The following is a 22,307-nucleotide window of genomic DNA, read 5'->3' on the forward strand; positions in this document are numbered from 1 at the left end:
ATTTCTTCCGCAGGCTGGGTGTACATAATGCTCATGAAACTGAGACGAATTACAGTGGCTCAGCTTAGGTGCTGCTTTGACAGGGACCACATGCCAGTTTAAATCACTTCTGAATTGTGAGCACTATTCCAAATGAAGGAGATGGTGCCAATTCTGCTGAACTGTTTAGAGTGTTCAGGGTATTTGGATGATGAAACTAATAAGCCTTCCAGGGTGGTTACTGCCACCAAATGTGAATTCAATAGCTCCATGCATACAGCTCATTATGATGCTGTAAATTAGAATGGATAGAAATGAAACAAAAACTCGGCCCCCAATATTTATCAGCTGAATGTCAGTATCGTCCAGGTGCCTAGCTGTCTCCATCCATCTCTTCCATGAGTATCTAAAGTAGAATACACACAGGTGATCATTTCTTCTGGAGTGACTTCATTTGTGAACATTTGTTTACAAATTAAGGTTACAGAGGTTGTATGAAATGGAAGCTTTTATTGCAGCCGACAGACAGCTCCTAAAGGCCAAGTTACCCCTGACATCAGTCACACAATTAGTATCTGAGTTACTGTTTCTGTCAGGGGTAGAATCTGAATTGAGATTGTGGTGTGGGTTTAGGAAGCATCTTTTACTCTGACCGTGATCCCGATAGGCTGCTGTTTGCATCCTGAAGAAGCCTGATGACAATGGGAGTTTTCCTTAGCAGCTGTGGGTGTGCTCAGATGGGATCAGCACCATGGCAGAAGCAATGGTATAAAGGCCTCTATCCATCTAGCTGTAGCTCCATCCACTGGCCAAAGGAACAAGAACCACCAACTGCTATTTAAGGAAGAACCAGCAAGGTAAGATCAGCCTGGCCTCAGCTGGGTATATACAGTCACCTCATTGTTCTGACCATGAAGAACTGGTTTTCCTCATCTGGGTTTCCCACCTGTTTTCCTTTTCTTGTGTGTCTTGTCTCTTTGGCAGCCATCTCTCTCTCTCTCTTCATGTGAGCCACTTTTGGGGTGTGGGGCAATTCTCTTCTGAAAAGCAGGATAAAAATACAGTAAATAAAAGCATTTACTCTGGTGTTTAGATCACAACTGGTCAGTTCTTTTGGAAACAGCAGCATGGTAAAAGAGGGGCAATTTAACTAGATTAGCAATTTCTTCATGATATAAGCACAAAAACCTACTCCCATGCCTCACATAGCCAATGAAGTGTATATCTATTTAGGTCACAATATTCTGTTAAAATTTCCAATGCAATATTTGGCAAATCTATGATGAAGTTGTCATTAGTATCACTCTAAAGAGCTGTGACAGATGAGATCATATTGTCCAAACCAATTAAATAGAAACTGTAAAGAGGAAACTGGTGTTTGTGGGGAAGACAGTCCTAACACGGGATAATGAGGTTTCCCCATTCAAGTCTAACCCAGAGGTTCTGACATGAGGGAACACTTCCCACCTTCGTTTATTCTGCCTATGCCCCCTTAGAAGTCTGCCACACAGCACCCCTGAAACTCAAGTTAATTACAGGACCACTTGTAAGAGACTAAGAAGTATTCAGATTAGTGCATGGGGCTGCTGCTATGGACCTAAGAAAAAGCACTTTTGAAACTGTCATTTTGACTGCTGGAGGTGGAGGCTTGCCAAGAGCTTCTTGAAATGCTCTTTGTATGTTAGACTTTTGTAACTTGCATTTAATCTTGCACTATGGTTACTCTGCCACCATTGCCTCTGCTGCCTCTTGGTTCACTACTGTTCTTCATGGACACTGTGAACCTGAATGTATGTGGGTTTCATGACGAATTGGTCAGTGGAAAACTGCCTACCCGTAGGGAAGGGAGTGAGCTAAGGATTCTGTGATCAACCGAAGTGTCTCTCAGCCTGGAAAACAATTTGTAACTGTTGATTCAAATGGACCTGCTTAGAAAGTGTTGTTTTGTGGGTTTGTTTGTTTTTTTAAAAAAGAAACTCTGGATAGGAACAATACCTTCTAAAAAAAAGGAAAGCAATTTGAGGGTCTTTGGTAGAGGGAGAGGGAAAGAGATGGCTTTAATGACAGAGAAATCACTGTGGAAATTTCATTCATCAGCAGCATCACCACCAGCAGCTTAAATGAAGTAGTTAATAACATCCTCCCCTCTCTCGTTCTGAGTCATCTTTCCTCTTTCACATACAAAAATTGAGTTGTTGACTTCCTCAATCTTTTTCTTCCTGGACAACCACTGCTTCTCCATCAATACATCATTGAGGCATCTCATTTGTATGATGCATAGCAATAATCCATAACTGAAATGCAATTACTCTGATGATAAACCACAAAGTGATGAGGGCCAGCTGCTGGGGCTGTCTTTTGTGAATCTTACTAACAGTTACACTATTATTTAAAAGTGATTATTTGTGTGGGGTGCACATGGGGTTTTTGTTGTTGTTTTTTTTGTGTGTGTGTTTGTGTGTGTGTGGTAGGGATAACTACTGGCTTGGAAAGGCTTCCGACTAGGAAATGCCTTTCCTCCAACTCAGCCTAGCACATTTATTCTTGGTTCACAAACAGAGCAATTTAACTGAAGCAAGCAATTGCTTCCCTTCCATGCTGAGGGTTAACCGATCTTTATCTTTGTTACAAAGCACTCACAGGATCACATGATGTGCATCATATCAGGTCAGGCAACTTCCCCCTCTATCTTGGCTTTGTCTATTCTCACCAGCAGCTTTTTTGCCAGGGTCTAAGGCAGAGGCGGCTGGTGTGGTGGAGCACAGCCCAAATCCCTATTGTTATGGTCAGTGGCCAGCATTAAAGAAGCAAAATAAGGAGCACAAAGAAGACACTATAAAGTAGCATAGAGTTAGTTAGTTAGTTAGTTAGTTAGTTAGTTAGTTTTTTAAAGCATCAACGTTCTAAAAGTTATGGTTGTGTCCTGAACTCCAAAGAGGAGAGTTGCAAAATATCTGGGATCATCTCCTGATGGGTTTTGCTTGCTGCAGCACAGCAGTTGGCCACATGGGGAGTGGTAGATGCATTTTTATCAGGCGTGGGGGGGGGGGCTGCCCTCCTAATTCCAGTCTCACTACAGCTTACCTGCACTGTAATGGAGTGAGGCAATGTAGCAGTTACACAATTATATGCCCTCCTCTCCTAAGCAGGCACAAAAGAGAACTTTGAAAGGCTGCAAACAGTGTCTGGCAAACAGTGTAACATAAGTGACCCAGAAGTCATTAAAAAAAATAAAATGAACTTCCATACCCTGCTTATTTCATCACCCTCTCATAATGGTTTAAAGTGTGGTGCTGATAACACCAAGGTTGCAGGTTTGATCCCTGCAACTAATATCCCTGCAGCTAATATGGTAGCTGCATATTCCTGCATTTCAGGGGGTTAGACTAGATGATCCTCAGAGTCTATGATTCTATGATAAGAGGAAGAATAGATTCCACCATTCCTTTAAGCTACCTGGTCCCCCATCTGTTCTCCTTTTTGATTGTTTTTAAACACCGTAAACCTTCAGCAGTTTGTGTTGTGCCTAGCTTGTCTGATTTTTGTCAGAGTTCACCCAGAAGTCACCTTGCACATATGCTAAACAAAAGAGAATAAAAGCCACAACTGCATGCATCCCAGACATGGGAGCCCTCTGAATGTTATCTCTCATTTCAGAAGCTTCATTGGCTTCAGCACTTGGAAGCACTTTGCATCCCTGACTGCCTTTGAGGCTCATTTTAAAGTGCTTTTCCTCCCCAAGCTTGTTCTTCATTCCATGCTTACCTGGAGGATGCAAGTTGACTTTGAGAAGCAGACCACCCAGGTGAACTATAATACAGTAGTATAAAAACAGCAGGTGACTGCAAAATATAATATAATATAATATAATATAATATAATATAATATAATATAATATAATATAATATAATATAATATAATATAATATAATATAATTATAATATAATATAATATAATATAATATAATATAATATAATATAATAATATAATATAATATAATATGTGATTGTTGTTTAGTCAATAGGTCATGTCCAACTCTTTGTGACCCCATGGACCAGAGCATGCCAGGCACTCCTGTCTTCCATTTCCTCCTGCAGTTTGACAAAATCATGTTAGTAGCTTTGAGAACACTGTCCAACCATCTCGTCCTCTGTCGTCCCTTTCTCCTTGTGCCCTCCATCTTTCCCAACATCAGGGTCTTTTCCAGGGAGTCTTCTCTTTTCATGAGGTGGCCAAAGTATTGGAGCCTCAGCTTCAGGATCTGTCCTTCCAGTGAGCACTCGGGGCTGATTTCCTTCAGAATGGATAGGTTTGTTCTTCTTGCAGTCCATGGGGCTCTCAAGAGTCTCCTCCAGCACCATAATTCAAAAGCATCAATTCTTCAGCGATCAGCCTTCTTTATGGTCCAGCTAATGAATTCTGTCTTTAGTTTCCTTATGGAGTTCTAATATTCTGCCCCATTCAAGATGTTATATTACCCTGAGAAAGCAATAAGTAAGTAAGTAAGTAAGTAAGTAAGTAAGTAAGTAAATATGCCCAGAGGTGGTTCACTTTTGGCCACAATCCAAGGCAGATTTACTTTCTGGAGCCAATTGAAACCAATACACCCCCTCCCTGCTACTTTCATCCTTGGCTAAATTCTGAACCCAACCCTCTGTTAGTACTGAGACAGCTAAAGAGGGTTAATAGGACTGCCTTGTTGAGCTATGAAATTAATCTGTGGACATATGCTGATGGTTGCCTGTGGCCAGAATTCATTATAAATATCACCCGAGTTAGGGCTGCCATACATTACCAGGATTTCAAAGGCAGAATTTATGTCCAGGGGAAATTTCTGAAAGGTGGTGCTTTGTCCAGGAGTCAAGTCAATCCAGTCAGGGGGAAATACGGGGTGTCCTGGTTTTTACTACTTGAAATATGGCAACCCTACCTGATTTGGGTTTTTCTGTGGTTTTTCATACCTGATTTCCTCTTCCGATTTTGATGAGTTATTAGCAGACCTTTATAACAGAACACATTTTATGAATAACAGCCAATTCAGAGTCTATTGTATTTGTAAGGGCATAAACATTAAGGGTAAATGTTTGACTTATTTAATGACTGCCCATAAAGAGTATATAAAACAACACTTGACTTACATTGGGGCTTTCAGCTGTTCCAGATTTCCTATGTTTGAGGGCAGGAAATGGACTGATTTTGTCATCACTGAAGAATTATGCTGGAATGGAAATTCTCAAGGTTGTTGGCCATCCATCATTTTAATGTTAGTGTTATCATTCCTTCTGGCCTGACTGAATTTGTATTGTAATCTCAAAGAAAGCAATCACATTAAACGAAAGACATTTATGTCTAAATCCCCCAAACAATTTTGGATTATAGTTATTTACTGTACACATGAAATTAGAAACACACTAACAGTGATACAAAATGACAATCAAGGATGTGACACAAAGGTGCATGTCATGGCAGTGATAAAAACAAGTTAATTGCCATTTCTTTTGAACCAGGGGCTGATCTTACTCTAATTACTATTATAATAAGAAAACTCCCCCCACTTTGATAAATGCCCTGTCAAATACCTCTGTCATTAAAAGCTCATATTAAAACCAAGAAGCTAGAATATATGACAGGTTATGAAAAGAAATGCCAGAAGGCCTAAGATCTGAAATCCTTAAGGAAGTTCATATTTTTATTACATTGTGGGTGATTGATATAATCAGTTCCATACTATTGTCACTCTACAGGGATATGCATCACCTGTTAGTTTAATGGGTCTTGGGTTTGCTCCCAAACAAAAAAGTGCAGGGCTACAGTTTTTGAATATGTATGAAAGTTCATGTGAATATACATATAAATGAGATACTGTTATCATACACTAAGTAGAAAGTAAAAACAACATTGATTTACATTCTTTTAAAAAGAGGTGTCCCAAGACTCTAACTTGCCTCAAAGTCTCTTTTCGAGGCTCGTGCCTCTAATCTAAAACTTTAGGAGTGCTGCTTTGGTTTTTGAAAGGGCCTTTCCTGTGGTGGCACCCTGACTTTGCAAAGCCATCCCCAAGGAAGAATGCCTGGCAGTGACATTACAAGCTTTTTTGCATCAGATGAAGACCTTCCCGTTTGTAATTTTAGATTGTGGATGGGTTTTCTATTCTTCCACGTGAGGAGAGCAGATTAAACAGGCAAGACACAAGGCTAGGACCAATTTAGAGCTAGGACCAATTTATTAATTATTTGTGATCTGCATAGGGGCAGTGGTAGGCTCTCAAATTTCAGCAGTGCCCTGTGCGGTGCTAAAATTCGACCCCCCTGCCTCTCATGCTCCATTCTACAGCATTGTTTTGGTGCCTCCTGCAGGGTGGCAACCAGTGCAGACACACCCGTTGCAATACCCTAAACTGCCTCCGATAGATGAAACCAATGTGTGGGAAATATTCCAAAATAGTTATGAGGCACCTAAGTCTGTCAAAATTGGGTGAGCCTATCATACTGAGAGGGAAAGTGGCTGTAATTTCACCTCTTCCGGTGTCCTACAAGTCTTCAGGTGATGAGGAAGGCCTTCTTGGTGTCCCCTTGGTGCCCCAGAACTTTAAATGAGTGATGCAGATTATCCAGAAACTCTGTTTGCCTGAAAAGTGCCTCAAGGTACTTGCTATCTGTGTGAACCTGTTTCCTTTCCCACACACAGTTGACCAATTCAATTGACTTATTTGACTTGGCCCTCACCCTGACCTACAGAATGGAATACACACGCAAAGAAAATTGTCTACTGGCTAATCACTGATAAAGATTTCTAAAATTTACAGAAATGAGAGTACACTAGCATTATGCAAATCGGTGTCCTCTTTTTCAGTCTCTCTCTCTCTCTCTCTGGTGATGTGTAACTGGCCCTCCTGGTGGGGGACCCTTGAAGTTTCTCTTGCCCAGAGCCCCTTAAATTTGCACTTCTTCCTCGGGGCTCAGATTTGTTGTTGAAAAAGCTCAGAAGAAATTCTTCAGTCACTGATGCCCCATCTCACAAAAAGTGGTCCAGTTTGGCATTCCTCGGTGCTGGTTACAGTCATGCTCAAAGTCATTTTCTGTGAGAATTGGCTCCTTAGTCTTTTCTGACACTTCGTCAGCCAGTCGTTCAAGTTGAGCGACATGAGGGATTAAGACGGGCATACAAGAACCCAGTGAAGATCCTCTGGAAGACTTTTGCAGTAACACTAACTTGTGCACAATCGTATGGGCAGATAAACATTTCTGTTCACCTCATCTCTAACTTCAAATAGATTATATACCATAAGTCCTAAAACTCCAACATTCCAATATTTATAGCAATAGTCCATTTTCTCTAAAGTGGCATATGCATCAGAACCTGGTCGAAAATTCGATAGGCCCTTTAGTTACCACTCAGGGACAGTTAAATAACAAATGTAGCAAATAAATCCCCAAAACAAAAATAGGCCTGTCAGTTTCACCTTTCGGGGGTGATAGATTATCTCTCTAACCTATACTTACACCACTTCTGAGTCTTATGTGTTTTCCGGTAATTTTTGTTTTCATCTAACCACTTCCTTTTAAAATAAAGGTTTGTCATGTTAACAGGGTTTGTCATGTTAACAGCTGTTAGGCTAACAGCTGCTCAAATTTAAGGTAAACTTTACAAAATGCAGGACACTTGATGGTGAAGACAGTTCTCAGCTTATCAGCGAGTTAATCAAGACAATCAACATAAGCTTTGTAAGAGACAAACAGCAAACCAGAGCCCCTCACATTAAATATAATAAAAATATTATTTATATGCCACCCATATGACTGGGTTGCCCCAGCCACTCTAGCTGGCTTCCAAGAAAATATTAAAAGCACAATTAAAGCATGTTACCAAGTTCTCAATGAGCTTTGCAAGAGGTTTATTGAAAATAAGCTTTGCTCTGGCTTTGAACTTGCAAAGGTGCTTTGTAGGTAGTGCCAGAGAAAAAGAGGTCCATGCGTGCCTCACAAAACCTTGTCATCTATCCATCTATCCATCCATCCCTCTCCATGCCTTCCAAGAAACTTCTATTGCTTTGAGCATGAAAGGGAAAGACTAAATTGAGATATGGAAGGTTCATTAAGACCAGAGCTGGCCCTATCGTTAGGCAGTGTGAGGTAACTGCCTCAGGCTACAGAAGCAGCTGTGGGTGGGGAGCAGCTGCAAGATGATGGAGGACAAAGCTGTGTGCGTACAGCACAACCTGCCCTGTGCCCCCTGAGCTGCCCTCTGATACAATAGTTCAGTTGACTTCTGAATAGGGAATGAAGGGAGATCTCTATCTTGCCCTTTGCCTCAGGCACCAAAATGTCTTGGGCCAGCCCTGACAAAGACACCCCCACTCCAAATTCCCTCTAACTTTCCATTTTCTCCGTGTTTCTCAGTTGCAAGTGGATCATCCCCAATGTTATTCTAAGTGTAACTTTTAAAAAGAGAAAGTTTAAGGAAGAATATCGAATCTGAACACGGTCCGCTCCACAGGTACTTTGACACAGAGAATTCACGAGGCAGTGAATGCCTGAGTCACAGGCCAGGTTTTCACCGCCTCTTTTTACAGAGGATTTTTTATATATTCGATTTTGAAATATGTAAGTGTCCTTCTGGCGGTATATCAGGATTGCAAATACATAACCTGGAACCATATAGATCCTTTGAAAAGCCTTGCTACCTCCAGCAGCTTAAAGGCTTCCAAATATCAAAGACCGGGCTTAATCTTTTCTGTAAACCTTTGTGCAGTTGCTTTAAAGTACTCCCTCCCCACTGCCAAAGACCTCAAAGTATAAAAGTGAAGTCACATAAATACATCTTTCAGATGAACTGCAAAGTGATGTATGGGGGGAATAGTGCTGTCAAGAAAAATAAAATAAAAAGGCAAGCCGTATGAAGCCTCCAAACTCCAGCAAGCTACATTAAGAGTGTGAATTGAAGTGGACAACCCATTTCCCCCCGAAATACATTTTGCCTATAAGTTTGTGTTGCAGTCTTAACGTTGAAACAGATATCAAGAAGAAAATTCTTGACTTGATCTTCTCACTTTTAAATGTATACTTTGAAGCAGTGGTGATCCAATTGTGAACAGAGTCATGGCTCCAGAGGTGCATTTAAAAAAAACCCCCACTGTATTGTTATTCCCAATGTAAATCACCACTATGAAAAAAAGAGGCTTGACTTAGGTGCCTGTGTCCCCCCACCCCCCACCCCACAGCAGCTTCAAGTTATAATTGGATTTAGAAAACAGTGTGAATGGAGAAGGTTAAATCCACTGGGGGACATCTGTGGCTCAGAGGCAGAACACTTGCTTTGCATGCAAAATGTCTCAGGGCTAATCCCTGGTATTCCAGTTAGGGCTGCATAAAAACTCCTGTCTGAAACCCTGGAGGCTTGTTGCCAGTAAATCAGTGTAGGCTGGTGTAGTTAACATGGTGCCCTCCAGTCTTTTGCAATTAGTTTATTTTGTACAATTCTCTATTCCATTTTGGTTTCAGTAGTTGTAGAAATATATGGAGGTGGTATCCAAATAACAAGTGCAAGGAGTTACACTTGTATACTGGAGCTTTCCCCATCTCCTACCCCTCTGCACCCCGTAAATATTTTGTGAGAGTTCTCCCAACCCTCCCGAGTGAATTTGGGGAGGATGTGGACACATGCAGGTATGAGGGGACAGGAAGTTCCATTGCACATTGGACTAAGGACAGTCCTCCCCTCCCTTTAGTAACTTCACAGCAAGAATTAACAAGCAGTTTGTATTTTATAGTCCTTTTTATTCAGTCATCTGGTTGCAAGCAAAAAGCCACATCTCTCCACAAAGAGAGCAGTTGACTACTCTCAATCCTTCCCCTTCCGTCCCCAGCAACATCCTGGGTGCCAACGAGAAGTTCCTCATCCTCTCTGCATTCTTTGTTTCTAATACGGATGGACCTCCTAGTTCTTGGGGAAGGAGGGTTTCCCACACTCTCTAATGGCATCTCTGCTGGCTGTTTCCTCCTTTCTGTTTCCCTTTCCATTATCTTGTAACTAGGCAACTCCTGTGGAAGCTGCTCAGTGTCTGTCTCTCTCTCTGCTCCTGAAACCGCTGGAAACAGGAGAGGGTGAATCTTCCCCTCCTCCTCTTCTTCAGAGAGAAGCTGATCAGCCTGAGAATGCATTCCCCAGTCCTCAGATCCAGACCATTCCCTGACAGGTGACAGTCATCCATGCCTTTATGGAAGTTGAACAGGTTGATGAAAGACAGTTCCCATCTTCCCTGAACACAAGCCACGTTGATGAGGCTGATGGGATTTGTAGTCCAAAACATCATTCACTTGACGTGTAGTGAATGCTGACCTAGATAGACTAATGGTCTGACTTAGCTTTAACTTGCTTCCTATGTTCTTTAGATCCAGCCCAATGCCACTGGTCCAATCAAAACTGAGTTTCCAATGGTTTGTGTATCCCGCCACACCCCCCGTAAAGAAAAATGGATAGTTTCAATGATGAATATCTTCTGTTGCATTTGTTCTGTCCCATAATATTTTGAATGCAATGGCACAATTCTATACATATATAAACCAACTCCCATTGGTTTTCAATAAGGTTTACTTCCAGAGAACTGTGAACAGGACTGTAGCCTAAATGTAAATCACACATTGAATAACTTTAAATACCATTACATTCTTCAGTCAGATTATACTTTCTGTATTAAATTGCAGAAACATGTAAGAAATCATTGAGAGTCATCTGAAGGCCCCCTCAGCTCACTTTGGATAAATCTGGAAAGTGTGACCATGAGACAGGATCAGATATAGATCTTCGGTAAATTCTGGCAATTTCTGGATTTCCTATAGATGTAGGATACTTATCCGGAATCTTACAGTGTGACTGATCTATAATATGCAAGTGCCTCTGCATATAATTAAGTATCACTTTCTCATGCATTATAACATCAAACTAGCTTATCAGCTCATACGGAAAAACAGATGGGTATCATGTAATCAAGAATAATCCAAAGTAAGATAAATAGTGGCATATTTAATCATCTCCAATCAGGATTTCTCAAGAAGAAAAATGCCCTTCTGAGAAAGGATCAGGGTTCCAGAAAGTGAATATTTGCTATTTGGATAAAAGACTATTCATGTAAGAAGGCAAGTACTACACCTTGCAATTATCTTTTCATATTTGACTTTGAATAAGAATTTTCAATTCACTATCCAGCTTTTGCCTCCTGCTTAATCCTGAAATTAAACCTCTATTTATGGCATCAGCACCTGTTGCCATGGAAATGAATGTGATGATCCAACATTATGGATTCACCAGAGACGACGGTAGGAGGGTAAGAGGGCTGGGAAAGAGTAAACATTGGTTCATTTGACTTTCTCTCAGGATTAGCAAAGGAGGAAAAAGTAATGGGGACGAGAAACAAAAGAATGGCTTTACCAAATAGCTTACATTATAATTGTGAAATTTGAATGGTGTTTGCTCTTCTTGTACGGAGCAACTTGCATTTAAGATGGGAACAGCAAAGCAAAGTGAAGGTCATGGCATCTGCACAGTGTGGTGTGACCAACAGTGAATTTTAGGACCTCTGATTTTTCAGATGAAACAAAGTGTGTAGCCCAGGAAACTTTGTAGAAACTTCCAGGAATCAAACTTTCTAAAATGTAGGTCAGGTATCTGCCTTCCTCTCAACCTCAAGTGATGAGGGTGGAAATTGTTGCTGATCTGATCTCTTTCACGTTCCTAACCTTGGCCAATTTTGGTGGTGATCTCTGTTTTTGGTTTTTTTCAACAAAAGAAAAAGGAGAGAGAAAGCTCTTTTTGCAAAATACAGTCTTGGCTTGATTTAATATTACAGCTTTGCAAAAGCTTTGTCCCAGGACTGTACCATTTTGGCCTTGGGTGGTAATCAACTAAGTTTTACTCAGAATAGACACATTAATGTGACTAAATTAAGCCCATTCATTTTAACTAGTCTACACTGAGTAAAACTTAATTAAAATGTAGATTGGTATTCTACAGGAGCTTCTTATGAGTAAAACGTTGCTGCTAAATGACTAAGTGTTTTAAATGGGTTTGGGGCTCACATTTTGATAAAGGAGATATTTCAAGAGAAATGTGTGGTTTGACTTTCATGTGCAAACCAGTAGATAGGGGCTTGATGTTGGTCCATGCTCCTTGGATATCACTATTGGTCTCAGATCTGACCATTGGGAGGGGCAAGCTGCTCTTCCTTGAAAATTCCCACCCCTTTGCTATGTTTCTTGAGCTGGGAACCTTTTCACTTCTATTTTCTGGGTGCCCCTACAAAATGAGGTCCCTACGAAATGGGAAAAACCCCTTCTTGGAGGTGGCGTCCAATCTGTACAATGCTGTCCCTTCGAAGGCACACTTGGTGCCTATGTTGGTCATTCCTTTGGTCCCCAACCCTTTAAACACTATTATATCTAAGCAAGAGTGCGCCCTCTTCTAAAAACTTTAGTTTGTGACAATATCTCACTTTGGGGGTGGGGGTGTATATAAACCTCCCCGGTGAATCTTTTCTTAAAAAAAAAAAAAGCAAGAAAAAAACTTTATTAAGCTGAAACTACTGGTGAGTTAAACCCAGAGAGAACAAAACAGCACCAACCATCAGCAGAACTGCTCAACACTGAAGAGACCATACAGGGTACAGATGAGGCATCTAGATGGCTCTAGATGCTGCCAGACTCCAACTCCCATCATCCCTGATTATTGACCATATGGGCTGAGGCTGATGGGACTTAGAGTCCAACAATATCTGGAGAACCTCAGGTTAGCTACCCCAGATAAAGGGCATCTGTGAGGTGCCCCTGCCCCAAGCCCAGCCTTGGTCAACCCTTTAAATACTTACAAGTTCCTAGATTGTTTGGGTGTTGTGGGTTATTATTTACAAATGAGGGAGAAAGGAGCAGATTAGATGGTTCTACATTTTTAGGGTAGCCATGGCCTAATTTAACCAGGCTTCCTCTAGTATTCCAGACAGCTCTGCTGTAAGTGGGTTCAGGCTGACCCAGGCTACACCTCTCCGACTGAGTTAAGCACTTGAAATTGAGTATTTATTTGTCACCCAACACACTGAATGCTAAACAAGAAGCCTGTTTTTTTACAAATAGTTTGTTGTCCCTGTGGAAACTCTGTTTGGATGGTTGCTGACATGCCAGCATCATGGGGGACAATAGTTCAGTTGTGAAGTACATGCTTTGCATGCAGAAAATCCTAGATTTAATACTTCATGTCTCCTGTTAAAACAGGTAGCAGGTGGGGTGAAAGCCATTTGCCTGAGAACCTAGAGTACTGCCACTTCTCAGAATTGACAATAAATACAGCGCTAGATGGAACAATGGACTTGTATCAGTCTAAACTGGGCCATTGTAATATGTTGTGCAGGAATGTCTTCTGTGTATGATGAGAGATGCTACACTTCTCTCTTCCTGATTTTGGACAAATGTAGATGGGAGAAAAGCAGCACCATGTTGCTTGTAGATATATATTGAACCAGGACCCTTGTTTCCTGGGACTTTCTGTGTTTAGCCCCTAAAACCTCCTTGACATATGAAACACCATTGTGAAAAATTCTACTGAGTCTAACGTTCTCTGGATTGGCCAGGTTTGGTATTTAACAATAGTCATTAGCCTTCTCTGACCTTACTTGGTTAGCAGAACAGTATTGTTGTTGTTTAGTCGTTTAATCGTGTCCGACTCTTCGTGACCCCATGGACCAGAGCACGCCAGGACCCCTGTCTTCCACTGCCTCCCACAGCTTGGTCAGACTCATGTTTGTTGCTTCAAGAACACTGTCCAACCATCTCGTCCTCTGTCGTCCCCTTCTCCTTGTGCCCTCCATCTTTCCCAATGTCAGGGTCTTTTCCAAGGAGTCTTCTCTTCTCATGAGGTGGCCAAAGTATTGGAGCCTCAGCTTCAGGATCTGTCCTTCCAGTGAGCACTCAGGGCTGATTTCCTTAAGAATGGATGCGTTTGATCTTCTTGCAGTCCATGGGACTCTCAAGAGTCTCCTCCAGCACCATAATTTAAAAACATCAATTCTTCAGCGATCAGCCTTCTTTATGGTCCAGCTCTCACTTCCATACATTACTACTGGGAAAACCATGGCTTTAACTATACGGACCTTAGCAGAACAGTATTAGGCTTGCACATTTGTTTGGGGACAAATGAAACCATTGAATTGGATGGGATACTTCTGTTCAATTTTTATATATTTGAACCAAATGTGGTAATTTACAGACATGAATAGGTTCCTTGTTCATTTCTCTTATCCATACTGTAGTAAAGTTAGTATTATTTAGAAATTATTCTTTGGTCAAGTAAAAGGAGTGAAGCCTTGTGGGAGTTTCATCAGCCACAGGGACCCTGGGAAAGAAGTTGTGTATCTTTAACCCCTAGACTAGTTGGCTCCTCAGCTGAAAGCTTTATTGAACCCAAGGAAGTCTTGATTTAAGAACTAACACCTGAGGTTGGGAGTGTGAACCTCTCCCCCCTCCCAGTGATGCTATCTGTCCTTGAATTGCTTGGGAATGTGTCTCTGGCTAATTTCCACGAAAGGGAGGAACCCCTTTGATTTGGAGTTGTATTCTAAATTGGCCCAGCTGTCAAGAAGTAAAATAATTGACCAGCAAACCGGTCATTGGTGTATTCAAAAATAATTTGAGTCTTATGATTGGTTTGAAAGTTACGACGCCTTGTGCAAATTGTGAATAAAGGATCAGGGAATTATCCTGATCTGGGCTCTCTGCCTTTGCTCTGCAATCCGCAAAGATGCCGGCTCCATTGTTCCATCGTAAATAGCCGTCGTTTCGTCTTTTGAAATGGAGATCTTCAAAAGCCTTCAACTTGCAGATGCCTAAAGAATGTCAGCTATCCTATCTTGTGTTAGACCTTGTGAGTATGTATAGTTAGCTATACTATGTAACTTTGTTATTTTTCTTATCTGTAACGCCCAAAAGAGTGCCTGCTATTCTAGCATGTTTCTTATGTTATTTTAAAATAAACCTTTTAAGAATGAAACTGTTTTAGTTTGTGTGCCTTTCCGGAGGGAATAGCTAAGTCCTAGCCTTACGCTTGATTACGCTCTACCGTAGTACTTCTGCCTGCAAGTCTGTGGATGCAGCTTGTGGAGTAGGGGGACAGCCAGGTTAAATGGGTCGCAGCCTGCTCCCTGGGTCGTGATTCGGAGTCCCCTGGACAAGAGGGAGTGGTGGCAGCCCTACCGGGTCTTACTTGTTCTGTTATGCAAAAAAGGTAATTTCACCTGCCAACCTTGCCCTGGGCGTCCTGGCCTGGCCGGAGAGCAGAGGCAGGAGAAGGGAGGGGCAAGCGGTTGGGGGTGAGCATTACTACACATACCTATCCAGACTAGGTAGGGTGGAGATGAAGACTTTTCTCCAGCAGAAATGGAGGACTAGTCGGTCAGTGGCTGCCTCATGGTGCCTCCTACCATTTTCTTTCCCCCAAATGCCCTACACATTGTATTGTTCTGGAATATTTTGGGGGCAGGGGGAGCAGCCAGCTCATACACACATCCTCACCAGAATAGTAGCTGCATGGCAAATATAAAAAAACTCAGTAGAAGAAAAAGAAATACATGAAAACTGGTGTAAGTAGCAGGAGCATATGGAATGAATGTATGCATCATGAAACAAATGTGGTTTTGAGGAATGAATGGTGAAGGGGAAAAGATGTTTAATAACAATAATAATAATAATAATAATAATTAATAATAATAGAATTCTGGGTGAGGGAGGAAACCTCATTTCTTACACACCCCAAACTCTGCTTGTTGTACATTAGGATCTAATTTCTTGCTCCCCAGTTTGGCAAGTTTTCTCGATTGTCTTCAGTTGCCCTACTCCACATCCAGCAATTTGTTAATAATAATAATATTAATTTATTATTTATACCCCGCCCATCTGGCTGGGTTTCCCCAGCCACTCTGGGTGGCTTCCAACTTGACATTAAAATACAATAATTCATCAGATATTAAAAGCTTCCCTAAACAGGGCTGCCTTCAGGTGTCTTCTAAAAGTCAGATAGTTGTTTATTTCCTTGACATTTGATGGGAGGGTGTTCCACAGGGTGGGCACCACTACCGAGAAGGCCCTCTGCCTGGTTCCCTGTAACTTTGCTTCTCGTGGTGAGGGAACCGCCACTCTGGTGAGACAGTCTGTGGGCAGGTAGGGTTTCAGCCTGCATACCAGGTGGAGCTAGTAGACAGCTGCCCTGGACACAGCATTGACCTGTGCCTCCATGGAACGCTGTGAGTCCAAAATGACTCCCAGGCTGTGCACGTGCTCCTTCGGGGCATGGTTGCCCCATTCAGAACCAGGGAGTCCCCCACACCCACCCGCCCCCTGTCCCCCCAAAACAGTACTTCTGTCTTGTCAGGATTCAACCTCAATTCATTAGCCACCATCCATCCTCCATCCATTTACCTCCAGGACCCCTGGTTGCTCAATACACCGCCTCTCAGTTTAGATTTGGTTATGGCTAGCCACAGTCCTAGTGTGGTCCTGACAATATCCTACAATCCCTGGTGCATGCACACATTTCAATCAGAGTCCATAACACACTTCAGTGTGAGCACAGAAAGGCACTTGAATGTCATTGAGATCCTGGTCCTAAATAGTTTACATGGTTTTGACTGCCTCCCCCCCCCCCCAGCATAGCACACATTCTACCCCACCCTCTGGTAAATAATCCACAAGTCATCTATTCTAAGCAACAGGATACAGGTGTCTACTTCCTTTGATACACTGCCTAATCTATTGGGGTTAAATAATAGATCACATATCTGTTCAATTAAAGCACTGCCTGTAGCCTGGTAAGCTGACTGATAGCTAGATCTGTTATATTCTCTCTCTTTAAAGCATATGCACACACAAGTCTCATCAAACCGAATGATCTGTCATCTGTCCAGGAGACTTATCAGAGTAAAGAGTCAGTTACTTGAGGTGCAATTAAAACATTAACAATGTTTCAATTGCTTAGGAAAGCAAAGACAATGACCACCATCTTTCTCTGTCTATAAATTTTAAAACAGCATCCTATGATATATTACACTGTTAATTTTTGAGGCAACCTTTTGCAGCACTGAGGCAAAAGTGTTCACTGTTGGCATGAACATTGAGACAGAAACATGAGAGGCAGCCCTCTGGGGATATATATGTTTTGGAGACTTTTGCACAGCATTAGACACACAATCAAGCAAGACATGCAATCAGCAGAATGACATGTTGCCATTTGGAACGAAGATGTCCAGATATCCTCCATATAACATTTCCCCAATATGTATTGCATTCCCCTAGGAGTTTAAGCCTAAAGGTTTCCCCTATTGTTCGTAAGTAGGATTTACTGTGCGCTTAGTGATGAAGATGACATTTGACAGGTTTCTGAGCATTCACATATGGAATTATTCACTGGGGCTTTTATGTTGTAAACCACCTGTGGTGTTTGGGTGAAAGGTAGTGTAATTAATTAATTAATTATAATAATTTTGCATTTGTTCAGTCCAGCAAGAGCTGCACAATAAATTCTACAGGATTTATGGGTTAGTATTCCCAGTCTTTTACCATGAAGGGTAGATTAACTTCTAAATTAGTGGAGTCACCATGGAATAATCTGTTTTGCCACCACAGTTGGAATGAAGATGGAAACAAAACATACAGTGTCAATAAAGGCCACAGCTGTTTTAACGTGGGTTCTGAGGGGATCTGCAGCAATATCACCTCCCTGCGTTTCTGTGGACAGAAGATTAATGAGGAGGTAGGATGGAGATTCCTTCCCTTTCCTCATCTAAAAGACACCACCTTGGCTCAGAATTTAGCACCCATGAATGGCAGATGTGAGTCATTACTTCAGTGGCAGACCTTGTGGCGCCCCCTGCAGTGCCCATGAGGCTTTGCACTTTATCATGAAGGTGAGTTGAAGGGTGTAACCAGTAAGGTCCCCCCCCCCCAGTCTTCCCGGAAAGGAATAGGCAAGGTGAAGCCTACAGGGCCTCATGAGCTTTTCACTATTGTCTACCACCACCATCACCCCTGGGTCCAGATGGCAGGGATGGGAAATGGCAGGACCAGGGATCAAATGCAACTCTCCAGGTCCCTCTCTGTCTCTCTCTAGCCCTTGGGCCTCCCTTGGCCAGGCCACACCCCTCACCTGCCCCACTTCACATAGTTCTTTTGCCTGCATTGAACTCTTGTTTCCCTGAATGGAGAGACCAAAGTGTAGAAACCTCTGGCTTTTGCATAGCTGAACTATACCTACTATGCAAAGGATGCACAGACAAAGCAAGCAGAAAAAGCAGCAGTGATCCAGATTAAGCAGCAAGGGAATCAACAGTTTATATGCCAAGGTAATCTCAGCTGAAATTCCTACAGAATTTCAGTTTCAACAGCTGTAAGGACCCCTGCCCTCTTTTTCACCTGGCCACCTAATGAAGAAACTTACCTAGCTGCAGATGCCATTACCAAATTGTATCTAGCTATCAATATCATAAAAAACAGGTATGACTCCATGTTTAACCTAGAAAGTCTAATGATGGAAGGAGGAGAAAGGGCAGAACCACGGTGATTGCTTCTGAACATTTCCATCTTTGCAATGGCTTAGCAAGCTTATCTTCCACAACCATAGTTAAGTTGCAATTGATTATACATCAGCTGGGGTGACACTAGGAATAATATATATCAATGGGAAAGTCTTCCGATGATATGGAGTGATTGCTGCCTAATGTATGCTGCAATTACTCAAAGGCAGACAGCTTTGAAAAATGATCCCTCAAGCCACATACATGAGAAGGTCACACGGAGCAATTATTTTGCTTTAGCATAACCTTTCACTGGAATGTGATTACCTGCCAGTATAATATATATTGATGCAAGCAGGTTGGTGCTTATGAATCCTATGGTGGAACCAATGGCCATGTGAAAGCAGAATGTCCCAGATATCCAAAAAGAAAAAGAGGGTGTGAGTGATGAAGGTGACTCAAACAGAGCTTGCTTTCTTGTAGTTGCATCAGTCTCCTCTCAAGAATTTAGCTCTTGCCCATAGAGGTGCTTGTGACTCTATCAGGTATTGCCTTCCTGTATATGCATGAAACCATATGCGGAGTCCTTCTGAATCAGGCCAAAGGACCATTTAGTTCAGTATCATTTTCTCAAAGTGGCCAAACAGATGCCTATGAGATGCCCACATGTAGGACATGAACACAGTATGTTTTTCCTATCATTTCTCAGCTCTTGTTTTAGGTATGTCATAGAATCATAGAGTTGGAAGAGACCACAAGGGCCATCGAGTCCAACCCCCTGCCAAGCAGGAAACACCATCAGAGCACTCCTGACATATGGTTGTCAAGCCTCTGCTTAAAGACCTCCAAAGAAGGAGACTCCACCACACTCCTTGGCAGCAAATTCCACTGTCAAACAGCTCTTACTGTCAGGAAATTCTTCCTAATGTTTAGGTGGAATCTTCTTTCTTGTAGTTTGGATCCATTGCTCCGTGTCCGCTTCTCTGGAGCAGCAGAAAACAACCTTTCTCCCTCCTCTATGTGACATCCTTTTATATATTTGAACATGGCTATCATATCACCCCTACACCTCCTCTTCTCCAGGCTAAACATGCCCAGCTCCCTTAGCCGTTCCTCATAAGGCATCGTTTCCAGGCCTTTGACCATTTTGGTTGCCCTCCTCTGGACACGTTCCAGTTTGTCAGTGTCCTTCTTGAACTGTGGTGCCCAGAACTGGACACAGTACTCCAGGTGAGGTCTGACCAGAGCAGAATACTATTACTTCCCTTGATCTAGATGCTATACTCCTATTGATGCAGCCCAGAATTGCATTGGCTTTTTTAGCTGCCGCGTCACACTGTTGGCTCATGTCAAGTTTGTGGTCAACCAAGACTCCTAGATCCTTTTCACATGTACTGCTCTCAAGCCAAGTGTCACCCATCTTGTATTTGTGCCTCTCATTTTTTTTGCCCAAGTGCAATACTTTACATTTCTCCCTGTTAAAATTCATCTTGTTTGTTTTGGCCCATAGTGTGGTTTATTTAGATCTCTGGGTATAGGGTGGTCTATAAATTCAATAATAAATGAATATAAATACATAGCACCTGTATACAGCCCACAAGGATTTTCAACAAACTTTTGATTAAGATATGCATTTTTGAGAAATCAAGCTTCTCCAAACTAATGCAACTTTTTTGTTTGCTATCTTCAACAAAATATGCACTTTTATTCACACCTTCCCCTAATATAATGCATTTCTGTACACATTGTTGGGTTGGCAAACTTCACTGCAAAATTCACAGAAGTGTGAATTTCAAAGGATAGCTGTTTTTTCAGTTCATGTATGTGGCGATCACACACAGGGCCCCTGGACATTTGACGGTCTATTGACCCTGTGCCACCACTGCGATTGTTTTTTCCACTGCCACCACCCCATATCTCACAGGGACACACGGAGCCCAGACAGTTGTTAACATTAGCAAATAATCAAGTTTATTTTTAAATGCAGGAACAAGCTTATGGTTTCAGTTAATTTTTCTTGTCAGTTTCTTAGATCTTAGTTCCTAACAACTTCAAATTGATTATTCCCAACTATCTATCTGACTCCACCTGACAATTCCTCTCACTCTCTCACAATACAACTCGACCAACCCACTGCCTATTCCTCCCTCTTCCTTCTTCAACTCCCCAAACCTCAGCTGACTTTCAAAACCTCCCACACTAACTTTTACTCCTCCCTTGCATTCCCACTGGCCAATCACATCACACTCATTTAACCCTTTCCTTATGACCCACCTAGGAGGCAAACGCCACAATGTATTGATTCAAGAAGTATGAATTAGGTAGTTTCTCATTAGAATGAAAACAAAACTGAATTTCTTCCCCATCTGTAGGGCCAGGTAAAGGGGTCCTTACCCTGTAGTGCCCCCTGTTCTGGACAGGGCATGGCTCATTTAGGCTAGTTCTCTACACTGTTCATTCCCTGTATGAATGTTTGCTTAAATAAAATGTGGCCCAAGCTCAACCCATTTTACATGCCATTCCTCTTATATTCTTGTTCTGGTCACCAAACTAATTAATAAAATCATGACAGACACACTTTACAAGTGTGATTATCTGAATCTCTCCATACTTTCTTCATCTCCTGGTTAATTTTTCCTATCATTTACTTTGCTTTTTATGCTGAGCACATGCTGAAGCTCTCTTTCTATTTCAGTAATGAAATATAATAAAAGGATTGGGATCTATGTATGATTCATGCTTCAAACCTAGTTCTTAGTGTGCAACGGAAAACCAAACCAGGGGATTATTTGGCTCTATTTAATGCATCGTTTTGCTCATCTTGACCTATGAACATCCCTTGAGATTGTAGATTTCTTCATATTACGCTACAGCTTTCTGGAAATTTGTTGCATACTATAGGAATGTGTTTCAGGATTTATGCCAGTGGCTTTTGCTCCTTGCAAATTATTTATATTACAGAAGCAACCCACCTCACCTCTTCGCCAGCCACAACTGCAAGTGAGTATGTAACTTACAACTCAGCATATAATAAATCAAAGAAGTGAGACTCAACAGAAACCTGTATTAACAGAACCTAGCACTGCAGGCAACAGATAAATAATACACATTCTTAGGGAATTGGGACTAAAGGCTGGGTCCTTCACATTCAGAAATGTAGGACTTTATTGCCTGAGTAAAGAAATGGTAACATCTCCACTGCTTGTACCAACTTATCATCTCTATGGACCAACAACTGGAGGGCAACATCACACACTTGTGCACACCACATCAGAACATTAGAATGCACTGCTCTGAGTTGTATTGATCATGCCTTCTGTGCCTAAACATTTGCACAGCAGTGAAAAATTCCCAAGTCCTGCCTCTCGCATGTACTAAGCTTGGAACTTAGATCAAAATTGGGTAGCCATGGCGTAGGTCTCAGTGGATGCCTCAGCCCCTGCACATACACACATTTACTTGTTTCAAAGACACGTAGTAAGGAACCTGGAAGAAATATTCTTAGGATAGTGTTGCTCAGTTTGGAACTCTAATTGGCTGCCTATAGAAAAGAGCCTTTCCCTTGCACTAAGTAAATAAGAACACTGGGACAAGTCTTGAGAACTGATGGTCATACAAAAGCATTCAACCCTGTAAGGCTCACATTCACTGTTTGTAGTAGATCAAGCTTTATCATGAGGTAAAGTGGAGTAGCTGTTGGACAAGACATTGAATATCTGCATAGTATGAGTGCGATGCATAGATTTGTATTGTGGATTTAACCATCAGTTATCGTTCATCACTT

General features: G+C 41.8%; 1 long non-coding RNA gene across 1 annotated transcript in view; it reads left to right on the forward strand.

The window, feature by feature from the left end:
- Nucleotides 1-662: 662 nt before the first annotated feature.
- Nucleotides 663-22,307, forward strand: part of LOC309348912 — a 40,433-nt gene continuing 18,788 nt past the window's right edge. The window contains exon 1 of the long non-coding RNA XR_014159585.1: nucleotides 663-836. This is a non-coding gene — a long non-coding RNA (uncharacterized lncRNA). The remainder of the gene's footprint in view (nucleotides 837-22,307) is intronic.

Source organism: Podarcis erhardii, assembly GCF_964252035.2.
Source record: "Podarcis erhardii genome assembly, chromosome: 1".
NCBI classification, from domain to species: Eukaryota; Metazoa; Chordata; class Lepidosauria; order Squamata; family Lacertidae; genus Podarcis; species Podarcis erhardii.